Source organism: Staurois parvus, unplaced genomic scaffold, assembly GCF_062004578.1.
Source record: "Staurois parvus isolate SC_StPar_1 unplaced genomic scaffold, SC_StPar_1.0 ptg000133l, whole genome shotgun sequence".
Taxonomy (NCBI): domain Eukaryota; kingdom Metazoa; phylum Chordata; class Amphibia; order Anura; family Ranidae; genus Staurois; species Staurois parvus.
The window spans coordinates 13456865-13469400 of NW_028317929.1; the positions used below are offsets into that span (position 1 = coordinate 13456865).

General features: G+C 38.8%; 1 protein-coding gene across 4 annotated transcripts in view; it reads left to right on the top strand.

The window, feature by feature from the left end:
• FGF1 (fibroblast growth factor 1) overlaps nucleotides 1-12536 on the top strand; it is a 136913-nt gene that overhangs the window by 110019 nt on the left and 14358 nt on the right. Inside the window, exon 1 of one of the 4 annotated variants that reach the window (XM_089673033.1) lies at nucleotides 5759-5884. The exons of the other annotated variants lie outside the window; for them this stretch is intronic. The gene's annotated coding sequence lies outside the window, so the exon portion shown is untranslated. Of the gene's footprint in view, nucleotides 1-5758; nucleotides 5885-12536 lie in introns of those variants that run through there. 4 annotated transcript variants of the gene reach the window in all.

Here is a 12536-nt window from a genome sequence, read left to right on the forward strand (position 1 = left end):
TGAAGAGAGCCTGACATTGACCAACAATACCCCAGCTCTCCCTCCACCCAAGACAACCTTCCACTACCACCGCCCTCCATACACTGGCAACCCCCCCCACCACCACCAACAAGAGTCAGGCTCTGCATACACCATCAAGAAGCCCGCAGCCTCTCTCAGATCCCACTTGGTCCCCATGCTGCGTGTTTCCCTTCTGCCATCCCTTCTTTGGCCAATCAGTGATCACATGATCGGGACCTCGCACAGAGGTCCTGTACGACAATCGGTGTTCCACCGTGTCTGGAGGACACAGCGGGCACCAGATCGTGGTTCTGCGCACTCCTAGGTAGCGCGCACAGTCCACAATGGCGGGCGCCGTTTATGAACGGCAACCCGACACTGGACTGCCACTGTCCTGCCGTTTATATATAACAGCCGGACGGCAAATGGTTAAAACTGCTTGCTTAACTGCAGTGAGTTAGAGTTTGGCTTTAATTTGTTAGTGTATCTAAATCTACTAGTAATTCTAACTAGGGTTGACACCTCATCCTTTTAAAACTGAACACAAATTGATTACGGTGGTCATTAAACTCACTTGGTGCCTGCAATAAATTTGCCTCAGAAGCTGTGTAATTAAGATGTGTTTGGTTTTAAAGGGATGAGGTGGCAACCCTATTTCTAACACTCCCATACCCACAGATTAACAATTTTGCTGTCCAAAGGTGCCCCTGTGCTCATTCATCCCAAGTGGGGGAGCTCTAATACAGGAGGTGTGTTACTGGCCAAATCACCAGGGGAAAACAGAGGAAAAAAAGTCAACTAATACAGCCATCACATCTAATGATTGGTAAGCTGCAACATATTACATAATTGGTTTTGGGTTTAATACTTCTTTAAAAAGTCATTTTCAGGTAATTGCACCTGTTTAACCAGTTCCGCGCCACCCTATAGCAGATATACTACTACAGGGTGGCACAGGTGTGCAAAATCACGTATATACAGTTGTGTTCAAAATAATAGCAGTGTGTTTAAAAAAGTGAATAAAGCTCAAAATCCTTCTAATAGCTTTTATTTCCATACACACAAATGCATTGGGAACACTACACATTCTATTCCAAGTCAAAACATGAAGAAAAATATATCAAATTTGTGTTGTTCCTCTAAAAAAATTGAAGGAAAGTGAATATTAGACTGTTCAAAAAAATAGCAGTGTTTGTATTCTTCTTTACAAACTCCAACATTCACTATATAAACTGAAAAATGTTTGAAGATTTTGCTTTCCTTTGAATCACTTAATTAATATTTAGTTGTATAAGCACTGTTTCTGAGAATTGCTGTACATCTGTGTTGCATGGAGTCAACCAACTTCTGGCACCTGTGAACAGGTATTCCAGCCCAGGATGATTGGACTGCATTCCACAGTTCTTCTCTATTTCTTGGTTTTGCCTCAGAAACTGCATTTTTGATGTCACCCCACAAGTTTTCTATTGGATTAAGATCCGGGGATTGGGCTGGCCACTCCATAACGTCAATCTTGTTGGTCTGGAACCAAGATGTTGCACGTTTACTGGTGTGTTTGGGGTCGTTGTCTTGTTGGAACACCCATTTCAAGGGCATTTCCTCTTCAGCATAAGGCAGCATGACCTCTTCAAGTATTCTGATGTATTCAAACTGATCCATGATCCCTGGTATGCGATAAATAGGCCCAACACCGTAGTATGAGAAACATCCCCATATCATGATGCTTGCGCAACCATGCTTCACTGTCTTCACAGTGTACTGTGGCTTGAATTCAGTGTTTGGGGGTCATCTGACAAACTGTCTCCGGCCACTAGACCCAAAAAGAACAATCTTACTTTCATCAGTCCACAAAATGTTGCACCATTTCTCTTTAGGCCAGTCAATGTGCTCTTTGGCAAATTGTAACCTCTTCAGCACGTCTTTTTTTCAACAGTGGGACTTTGCGGGGGCTTCTTGCAGATAGCTTGGCTTCACATAGGCGTCTTCTAATTGTAACAGTACTCACAGGTACCTTCTTTGATCTTCCTGGAGCTGATTGTTGGCTGAGTCCATGCCATTTTGGCTGTTCTTCTATCCTTTCGAATGGTAGTTTTTTGCTTTCTTCCATGTCTTTCAGGTTTTGGTTGCCATTTTAAAGCATTTGCGATCGTTTTAGCTGAGCAGCCTATCATTTTCTGCACTTCTTTATATGTTTTCCCCTCTCCAATCAACTTTTTAATCAAGGTATGCTGTTCTTCTGAACAATGTCTGGAACAACCCATTTTCCTCAGAATTTCAGAGAGAAATGCACTGTAACCAGTATGTACAACATTTGCTGCCTTCCTTCCCTAAATAAGGGCAATAATTGCCACCTGTTTTTCAAAAAATGAATGACCTCACTAATAGCACTCCACACTGCTATTATTTTGAACATGCCCCTTTCAATTAGTGATTCAATTACACAGAATCAGCAGCATGTATGTCATGACTGTTGGGTCTGTTGGATTTCTATTACTCTACTACACCTGCTAGTAAAAATATAATTTCTACCAAAAACAGTGATTGATCAGGCTAGTGATGTCTGACTGCTATTATTTTGAACTCAACTGTATATGTGATTTTGCAGTTCCAGGTAGGGGGTGTGTGCGCTCCGCCATTCACGGCCTTGGCTGTCAATTACCAGTTCTCGGTCGCTGATTACTTGCCAGCACCCAATGATTGCTGAGTATCTCCGATGGGGGAGAGACCTGTGTATAAACAACACAGATCTCTCCCCTGTCAGCTCCTGCACACTGCAGAGCCATACAAACCAGTGTGCTTATAGTGGAAAGCACTCACACAGCATACTGTGAAACAGCACACAGTTAACCCTTTGATCGACCCAGATGTTAACCCCTTCCTATCCAGTGCCATTAGTACAGTGTCAGTGCTTATTATTAACACTGATCACTGTGTTGGTGTCAGTGGGGATGTCACCCCCAGTGTCAGAATACTATAAGACTGATCGCTGATTGCCGCCATTACTAGTTAAAAAAAAAAAATTCCAGTATATATATACCACCATTTGTAAGCGGTACAACTTTCATGTAAACCACTGAATTTACACTTATTGGGATCTTTTTTACATGTGGACATGTAGCAAAATACATTTTGGCCTAAATTTATGACGAAATTTAAATTTTTAAATTGTTTTATGGACATGTTTAATAGCAAAAAGTCAAAAATACTGTTTTTTGTTTCTCAAAATTGTCGGTCATTTTGTTTATAGCGCAAAAAATAAAAAATTGAAAAGGAGATCAAATACCACCAAAAGAAAGCTCAATTTATAGGGAAAAAAGGACATACATTTAATTTGGGTGCAGCATTTCATGACCGTGCAATTGTCAGTTAAAGTAACGCAGCACCGTATCACAAAAAATGGCCTGGTCAGGAAGGGGGGTAAATCCTCAGGAGGGCAAGTGGTTACAAAGCAGTCCACATCACTTCTTAATTCAGTGATATATTAATATATCCATACTTCTGCAATCTATTTGCTAACATTTGTGACAAATGTGCAAAAACAGGCAAACCTTTGCATATTGGTTGCAAAACATGAAATGGCAATTACCTTCCTGAATGTCCCCCAATTACCTTCCCTGCTGAACTAGCACCCAGCTGCAGAGTATAGTTATGGGGACCTGCTGTCAGTCTGAGGCTGAAATCCACACTTCACAATTTTGAATTGTGGGCAGAATCACCACACTGCAATTGTGGCAAAATGTGACGTGTTTTTTATGTGCCATTCATTTTTAATGCCATCTCAAACATGGTGTAGTTTTGCTGCGATTGTCATGCAAAGAAGCTCCTGCTCCCTTTTGTGCAATGTGGTTTGCCACGATAGCTGCACAATAATTGTGGAAAAACCACCACGTGTTGCATTATATCTCATCATAATTGCAGTCAGGGGCGTACTGACCATTTGGGAAGTCAGGCACTGCCCGAGGGCCTGGGGTCAGTAGGGGGCCCCATGAGAAGCCCCTGGTACCTTTCATAGTCTTTTTTGGGTGTGGTTTGAGTGTAGGTGAGGACACAGGGGCTCCATGATCCCTTATTGCCCGGGGGCCTCATGTGTTGTCAGTCCGCCCCTGATTGCAGTGCAATTTGGAATCGCGGGCAGAATTGTGGCACTTCTTCAAAATCATGAAGTGGAATGCAGCCTGACATCTGATCTCCTGACATGTCAGATCTGCGATTAGTAACTGTTTGAACCTGAACAGCAGAAAGACATGTAAACAAGCACTGATACGTTGTAGCTAAGTGTGGGTCTCTGGATATTGTAACATTGTATCTGTGTGTTGTGTTTTTGGTTTTTTTTTGTTTACATTTAGTATTGTCAGGTAAAATCCTGAAAGTAAAATTAAACTTGTTTATTTTATTAATCAATACCGTTACCCCAACTAGACTTCATTACTTCTTCCTCTCCCTGCTCTCCATTTTTTTTTATACTTTTCATGTGGATTTTTTTCATTTATTTAGTGCACTGTTTTGTAGCATAAGCATGAAAAAGCATTCATTTATTAGATTCACCTTTTTTTTCTTTATTTAAGTGTCAAGATAAGGAAAAATAACATTAGAATTTGGTATCTATTGTAATGTTTATTGGTTTCAAATGACAACTGGTCAAAATGTAAAAAAGTTTATTCAAAATAAAAAACATACATATAAAAATGGGCTTGCTGAGATACATAGGTTAAAAGTATGATATACTGTGTTGTTATTTGGACAATGTGAAACACATTAATCATCTTGGTTTTGCATCATACATATACTACAGCATTATATACAGCATTTTGAATACGTGTTTTTTGATGAGTAGATAGTAGTACTGATAATAGCAACCCTAATGTGCAAATATAGAACTGTATATAGATATACTGCATAGGTAAATACATACGGTATATAGAGAGTAGATTGTGGGAACCATGCATGTTAATTCAATTATGTATGCTTTAGCAAAACTAGTTAAATTAGTAGTATGTAAAAAACCCTTTACAATTCTTGTAAAGGTAATGTATTTTGGGCTAATTTTTCAAATGTACAAATCACTGTGTATGGCACATCCACTTTAAGAGCAAATAAAAATTAAATTCATTCCTACCACATCTGACAAATTAGAGATATGAGATATTTCCTATTCCTGGATTAATATTTAACAACAGAAATGGAGCTATTTATGAGTAAGCAAACTAAACCGAGCTAGGTGAGGGTCATACATCCAGTTCTTATCTACAGCACACAGGAGCTCAGCAGATAAACTAAAGAACTTAGCTTTCTATGCAGTTCAGTTCATAATTTAGTCAACATACAAAGGAGAGATTAGTTATCAAAGTTGTACTACACGTGTTGAGGTTTTTTGTGTTCTAATTTTCAAACACAATAAAGATATTTGCTAACAGAAAAAAATAGCTGGTTCTCTAAAGACTAATTACATTTCAGAATAGTAAAATGTTTGAAAATGCACCAGGCTTTTAATTGCTCTCTAGTTGGAAATATTCATAGCTGAATTATTCAATCATTAGACATTGTAAAAAATGTAAGGTGGAAAACACAGCTCAAGTTAGATTGTTAAAGCAAACGTATGCCAAGACTATGCACACTAAAGTATATACCTATTACAAACAAGCAGTAAATACACTCTAAAACAAATATTTATTCATCTTTTTAGTTTCAGGAATTGTGAATAAATTCATGTTCAAAGTTCACAACACAGCACAGAAATTTGAGCGCAAGAATTTGGCAGTCTTCTGGTTTACTAAGATAAACACAAACTGCTGTTTCTTAGCAGTTTGACACAGACCTAAACCTGACTTGTGGTCTCTGAGGATCTTTGAGAATGAAGTACATTGTAGTACAAGCACCAAGGAGGGTGAGTGAGGGCTTGATTTTAAGTACTTTTAATGCTTGTTCGATACATGTAAATAGTTTAAGGTTCATATTCCGGGCACAATTGCACTTAAGGTTGTATGTTCATTACGGTCCTTTAAACAAAGGAAGGACAACTGTCCTTCACAATAAAATAAAAAAATTATACCATACCAAATCTTTCAAGTGCCATTGGTATAGCTAAAACAGGCAAGTACAATATTCTATACCGCAGCCTGCCTTATAAAATGTCTTATGCCAAGTGTTTTTCAGAACCATTCTCATTTGCTAAAAATGTTCCCATGACTTCTATTGGTTTCACAATTTCTTATGAAAAGAAAGATGAAGACCAAAAGGGCCCCAACCAGGGGCGAACTAACAACTCATGGGGCCCCCGGGCAATAGGGGATCAAGGGGCCCCTGTGTCCTTGCCCAAACTCAAAAAAGCCTATGAAAAAGGCATCACATGGGGCCCCCTACAGACCCCGGGCAGTGCCCGAGTTTCCAATGGTCAGTCCACCCATGGCCCCAACTTTACTTAAACCAGACCTTTCTGTTGGCAAACTGGAGAAACAGAACTAATCTACACAGCACCACTTATTTTAGCTTGCCATGAAGACCTCTACAGACACATATACTTACGTTCTTTCACTACCACCCCCTAGCACCACCACTATGGTTTCAGCTAACTATTATGATTATACAGGATTTATATAGCGCCAACAGTTTGCACAGCACTTTACAAAATGAAGGTAGACATTACAGTTACAATACAATTTGGTACAAGAGGAAACAGAGGGCCCTGCTCATTAGAGCTTACAATCTAGGAGAATAATTGAAAGTGAAGTCCTGTGTGTTGTACAAGATGTTAGAGCTGTGTTATACAGTATATAGGTAATATGGGCGCTTTCAAAATTTGAGAACAGTGCAAGCCATTGCCGATTCAATGTTTTAGGAAGGCACAGCCTACACTGTCACACCAAAAATTGGATTGTACCTCACCAAAATATTGCAACTTTAAAAAAAACAGCTAGGATTCTAAATCTCCTGTCAAATTCCATGAGTGCCTATATTACCTCTACCTAGTTATGAACTGTTAAGTGTACATAAACATGGGTGCAATCCAGGATATAGAAAAATATTTATATATACACTACATTCGATAACAGCCATTTTCACTTGTCAAATATGGGCCTATGAATTCAGCAGTGACTTTATTTTGAATAAACTTTTTTACATTTTGACCAGTTGTCATTTGAAACCAATAAACATTACAATAGATACCAAATTCTAATGTTATTTTTCCTTATCTTGACACTTAAATAAAGAAAAAAAAGGGTGAATCTAATAAATTAATGGTTTTTCATGCTTATGCTACAAAACAGTGCACTAAATAAATGAAAAAAATCTACATGAAAAGTATAAAAAAATGGAGAGCAGGGAGAGGAAGAAGTAATGAAGTCTAGTTGGGGTAACAGGGTATTGATTAATAAGATAAACAAGTTTAATTTTTACTTTCAGGATTTTACCTGACAATACTAAATGTAAACAAAAAACAAAACAAAAACACAACAACACACAGATACAATGTTACGATATCCAGAGACCCACACTTATCTACAACGTATCAGTGCTTGTTTACATCTCTTTCTGCTGTTCAGGTTCAAATAGTTACTAATCGCAGATTGGTCAGTCAACCCCTGACTGCAATTATGATGAGATATAATGCAACACGTGGTGGTTTTTCCACAATTATTGTGCAGCTATCGTGGCAAACCACATTGCACAAAAGGGAGCAAGAGCTTCTTTGCATGACAATCGCAGCAAAACTACACCATGTTTGAGATGGCATTAAAAATGAATGGCACATAAAAAACACGTTGCATTTTGCCACAATTGCAGTGTGGTGATTCTGCTCACAATTCAAAATTGTGAAGTGTGGATGTCAGCCTCAGACTGACAGCAGGTCCCCATAACTATACTCTGCAGCTGGGTGCTAGTTCAGCAGGGAAGGTCTCTAGGACATACACTGGGGGACATTCAGGAAGGTAATTGCCATTTCATGTTTTGCAACCAATATGCAAAGGTTTGCCTGTTTTTGCACATTTGTCACAAATGTTAGCAAATAGATTGCAGAAGTATGGATATATTAATATATCACTGAATTAAGAAGTGATGTGGACTGCTTTGTAACCACTTGCCCTCCTGAGGATTTACCCCCCTTCCTGACCAGGCCATTTTTTGTGATACGGTGCTGCGTTACTTTAACTGACAATTGCGCGGTCATGAAATGCTGCACCCAAATTAAATGTATGTCCTTTTTTCCTCATAAATTGAGCTTTCTTTTGGTGGTATTTGATCTCCTGTGCATTTTTTATTGTTTGCACTATATACAAAATGACCGACAATTTTGAGAAACAAAAAACAGTATTTTTGACTTTTTGCTATTAAACATGTCCATAAAACTATTTAAAAAATTAAATTTCGTCATAAATTTAGGCCAAAATGTATTCTGCTACAGGTCCACATGTAAAAAAAATCCCAATACGTGTAAATTCAGTGGTTTACATGAAAGTTGTAGCGCTTACAAATGGTGGTATATATACTGGAATTTATTTATTTTTTTACTAGTAATGGCGGCAATCAGCGATCAGTCTTATAGCATTCTGACACTGGGGGTGACATCCGCAATGACACCAACACAGTGATCAGTGTTAATAATAAGCACTGACACTGTACTAATGGCACTGGATAGGAAGGGGTTAACATCTGGGGCGATCAAAGGGTTAACTGTGTGCTGTTTCACAGTATGCTGTGTGAGTGCTTTCCACTATAAGCACACTGGTTTGTATGGCTCTGCAGTGTGCAGGAGCTGACAGGGGAGAGATCTGTGTTGTTTATACACAGGTCTCTCCCCCATCAGAGATACTCAGCGATCACTGGGTGTTGGCAAGTAATCAGTCACTGAGAACTGGTAATTGACAGCCAAGGCCGTGAATGGCAGCGCGCACACACCCCCTACCTGGAACTGCAAAAGCACATATACAGTATATACACACACACAGTCATGATCAGTCAGGGACACAATCATGGTCAAAAATATTGGCACCCCTGCATTTCCGTAAGATAATTATACATGTAATTTTGCGCATCTGTGCCGCCGTGTAGAAGTATAGCTGCTATAGGGCAGTCGGGAAGGCGCTAATCTATCTATCCTAGCTATCTAATCAATCAATCTTATCTATCTATCCTTGCACCTACCTAGGAGGGTGCTACACATGTATCCAAATTTGCTAGCAAAGTAAAGCTCTGTCTGTTCTCAAAAACCCCCAACAAATATGTGCAGAACAAAGACTGCTGAAATGAAAAAAAAAATGCTCTGGTTCTTAAGTGATTATTAAATCCCCCTCACTTGCAAACCTAGAAATGGCATACAGCTGCACAATTCAGCAGGTATCTTATGTACAAGGTATTTGGCTAATGGAAATAGAGTGAATTATAATTTGTGCCTCTCTCAGTTTAGTATACTCTGCACAGGACCTTTTTGCTGTATATTATGATTTGGTTCATATAAGCTGAACTTCCGCCCACCACTAGAAAGGAAAATTAAGCATTAATTTGTGATTTACTCCCTAAACTGACCTTTTTCTGGACTGCAATATTTATTAAATTATACCTGAAATGGAGTGACTGGTTTTGAGTTTGTGCTCGTGTAGGCAAGCTAGAGATTCAGCAAATACCACCTTACCCATACAATGTGAAAAACAAAGAAAAGGAAGTGCTTATAAATCTGCCAACCTTTGGACCTCACTAGCCCTGCAGATTGTGACAGCAAATAGAATTAGTATCTTAAAAATAGGACATTATCTCCTCTCGGAGAGGAAGGCAGTTACACAGACTGACACATCAGGATGTGAGGTGGGTGGTAGTCTCCTACCTTTAGTGGTCACCAATGCCAACAAAGCTTTTAGACAAGTATGTTATATTTTGCATTATATTCTATAAATATTTGAACAGTTTGTGATTAACCACTTGTCTATCAATATACGTTTATAAACATCATGGTAGACAAGTGGTTAATCAAGTTCACAGCTGTTACCTCCGCTGTGAGCTTCATACCAGCTTTAAGCGAGCTGCCCAATCACATTTATGGGGCTTTCAAAAGGGGTCCTTGAGAAACGGCTTCCCCAGAGTAAGCAGGAAGAACTTTGGAAACCTCCTTTCCCCATTCCCTCCTGCGACTAGAGACCCTGAAAGCGATGTGTTATTACATCACTCCTGGGGTCACAGCTGTCATTCCCCAGCTAGTGTAGCCAAGCATGCAGCTTTTCCAGAGCAATCTGTGATTGAATAACTGCATTCGAGGGCAGGGGAGACATAGTGGGTCATAGTGGTTCCCCAATGTCTCCATAAAGCGGACCCATCACCTGTCCATGCTAACACATAGGGGGTTTTGTAGCCCCCTTATGATGGCAATAAAGAAAAAAAAGTGTAAAAAGAGAATTGTATAAAATAAATAAAAATAATTAAAAAAAATCAAAGCATCCTCTGTCACCCCTGCACACAACCCATATATAAAAAGTGCAGCATATATTGAGCACCTATATGTAAAGGTTAGTCATGTCACACCCCCTCCCCAAGCTCATGCGCAAAGACAAACATGAACATAGGTCCCGCATGCATATGTAAATTGTGATGATACCACACATGTGAGGTATCACCGCAAATGCCAAATTGAAACCAATAATTCTAGGACCATAGCTCATGGTTAACTCTAAACTGATGATCTGTAAAGGGGTGTAGGCATCATCTTTGCCCTCATCCGTGGAAAAACTATGGTACCCAAAATTCTCCAATTTTAAAACTGGACATATCTGGTCAGTTTACTCGATGCAACCCTACCTTTTATATTTTTCAAAGAAAAAAATAGCACAATATTGTCTTTTTTTGCACCAAAATTAATTTTAGTGCATTTTTTCCTGAAATATACATTTGATAAATAACAGTGCAATTATCATGAAAAATAGAAAATTTGCAAATACCACCATTTAATTCTCCAGAGTCTCTGCTTTCAGAAAATATATAATTTTGTGGGGATTTACAGTAATTTGTAGCAAACAATACAGATTTTAACGTGTACAAAAAAATGAAAAAATTGCTGCGGTAGACAAATGGTTAAAGCGCAAGATGCCATTTACGTTCCCCATTTATTTACAGTGTTTTAAAGGGGAAATGGATCATTTAATTTGTATGTGATCACTCTAAACCCCAATTCCAGCATTATGGTAGCTTAATGTGACAGATGAACATTTGGTACCTGTGTCATTTTAAAAATGTATAAAGGTCTATTTATTTGATGTGCAAATCTGGCAAATGAATACAAATAGCTGTTTTATTAGAAAACCTTGTAAAATCATATGACATTTTGAAAGTCAAAAAATATATATATATATCTAAAAGAAAAACTGTTTTGTCAGTTGCAACCATATGCTATCTAAGCTCATTATGACAACAACATTACAGTATTTTGGAGATTTGTCCTTAGAAATGCACCTGTTCTTGCAGTATAGCTTTTTGAAGAGAATTAGTGTGAAGGAAAGAAATCTGGTTTAACTTGATAAATATGTTGGGATTAAAATGTTGAGCAAAATGAGTGTCTGGGCAATAAAACTTGCTATGATGAACACAAAAATTATATTTCACGTATATGATTGAAAATCCACTAGAGGGCAGTTGATACAACTTTTCGTAAACGCCACTAATAGCCACAGGACAGAGAAATGTTACAGCACTTGCCCTTTAGTAGAAATGTATTGAGAATTCATTTTATATGAGCTTGGAAGCTTGGCTATAATAGCCAGGCTCTGCATGTTATAGCTGTGCCAAGTGTGTGGGAGATTTTCCTGCTAGTGTCCCAAACTACTGCGGAGGATCCAGTTGAGGTTGCAACACCAACCTATGTAGTGACATTGAGAGCTTGGCTGTGCAGAGTTGTACCATTGGTAGGGGTGATGTTCCCCAACAGGGCCTACATTTTTGCAAATTTACAGGTGAGGGTGTAACACTAACTTTTTTTTTTTTTACAATGGACAGAAGGGGACTGTTGACTTAAAGTGGAACTTTAGGTAAAAAATTAAAAATGGGATTACAGGCAAGATTTTTAATGCAGATGAGACATGCTTTGTTTCTTTTGCATTAAAGTTACCAACCTGCCTGTCTGCCCATGTATAGTGAGCTGTGCAGTGCATCTTAATGTTCAGATCTGGCAATGCCTAATTTGATGGAACTCTCATGCATGTGTGTCACGAGTGTTGTCATCCCCACCCGGCCAATGACAGTGGCGTGGCCTCATTTGGGACCTGAAGATGTCAACAGCTGGATGGGGAGCTCAGGGACAGTGCGTCGCTGGATCGGAGCTGAGTATAGTTCCGCTTTAACATTTCTAAATTGTCCAGAAGACTTGTTCCTTGCTGAAAATGCCATAGAGTAATCCAAACTAAAAAGCCGTATTTGACATATCATGATTAAAGTATAACTAAAGGCAAAACTTTTCTTTAAGTTTGGATAGAATGGAGATGGATTAGAACACCTGTTAGGTTTGTTGTGTTTACCATTATCATTGAAAGTGAAAACAAATCCCGAATTTTGGGCTGTCA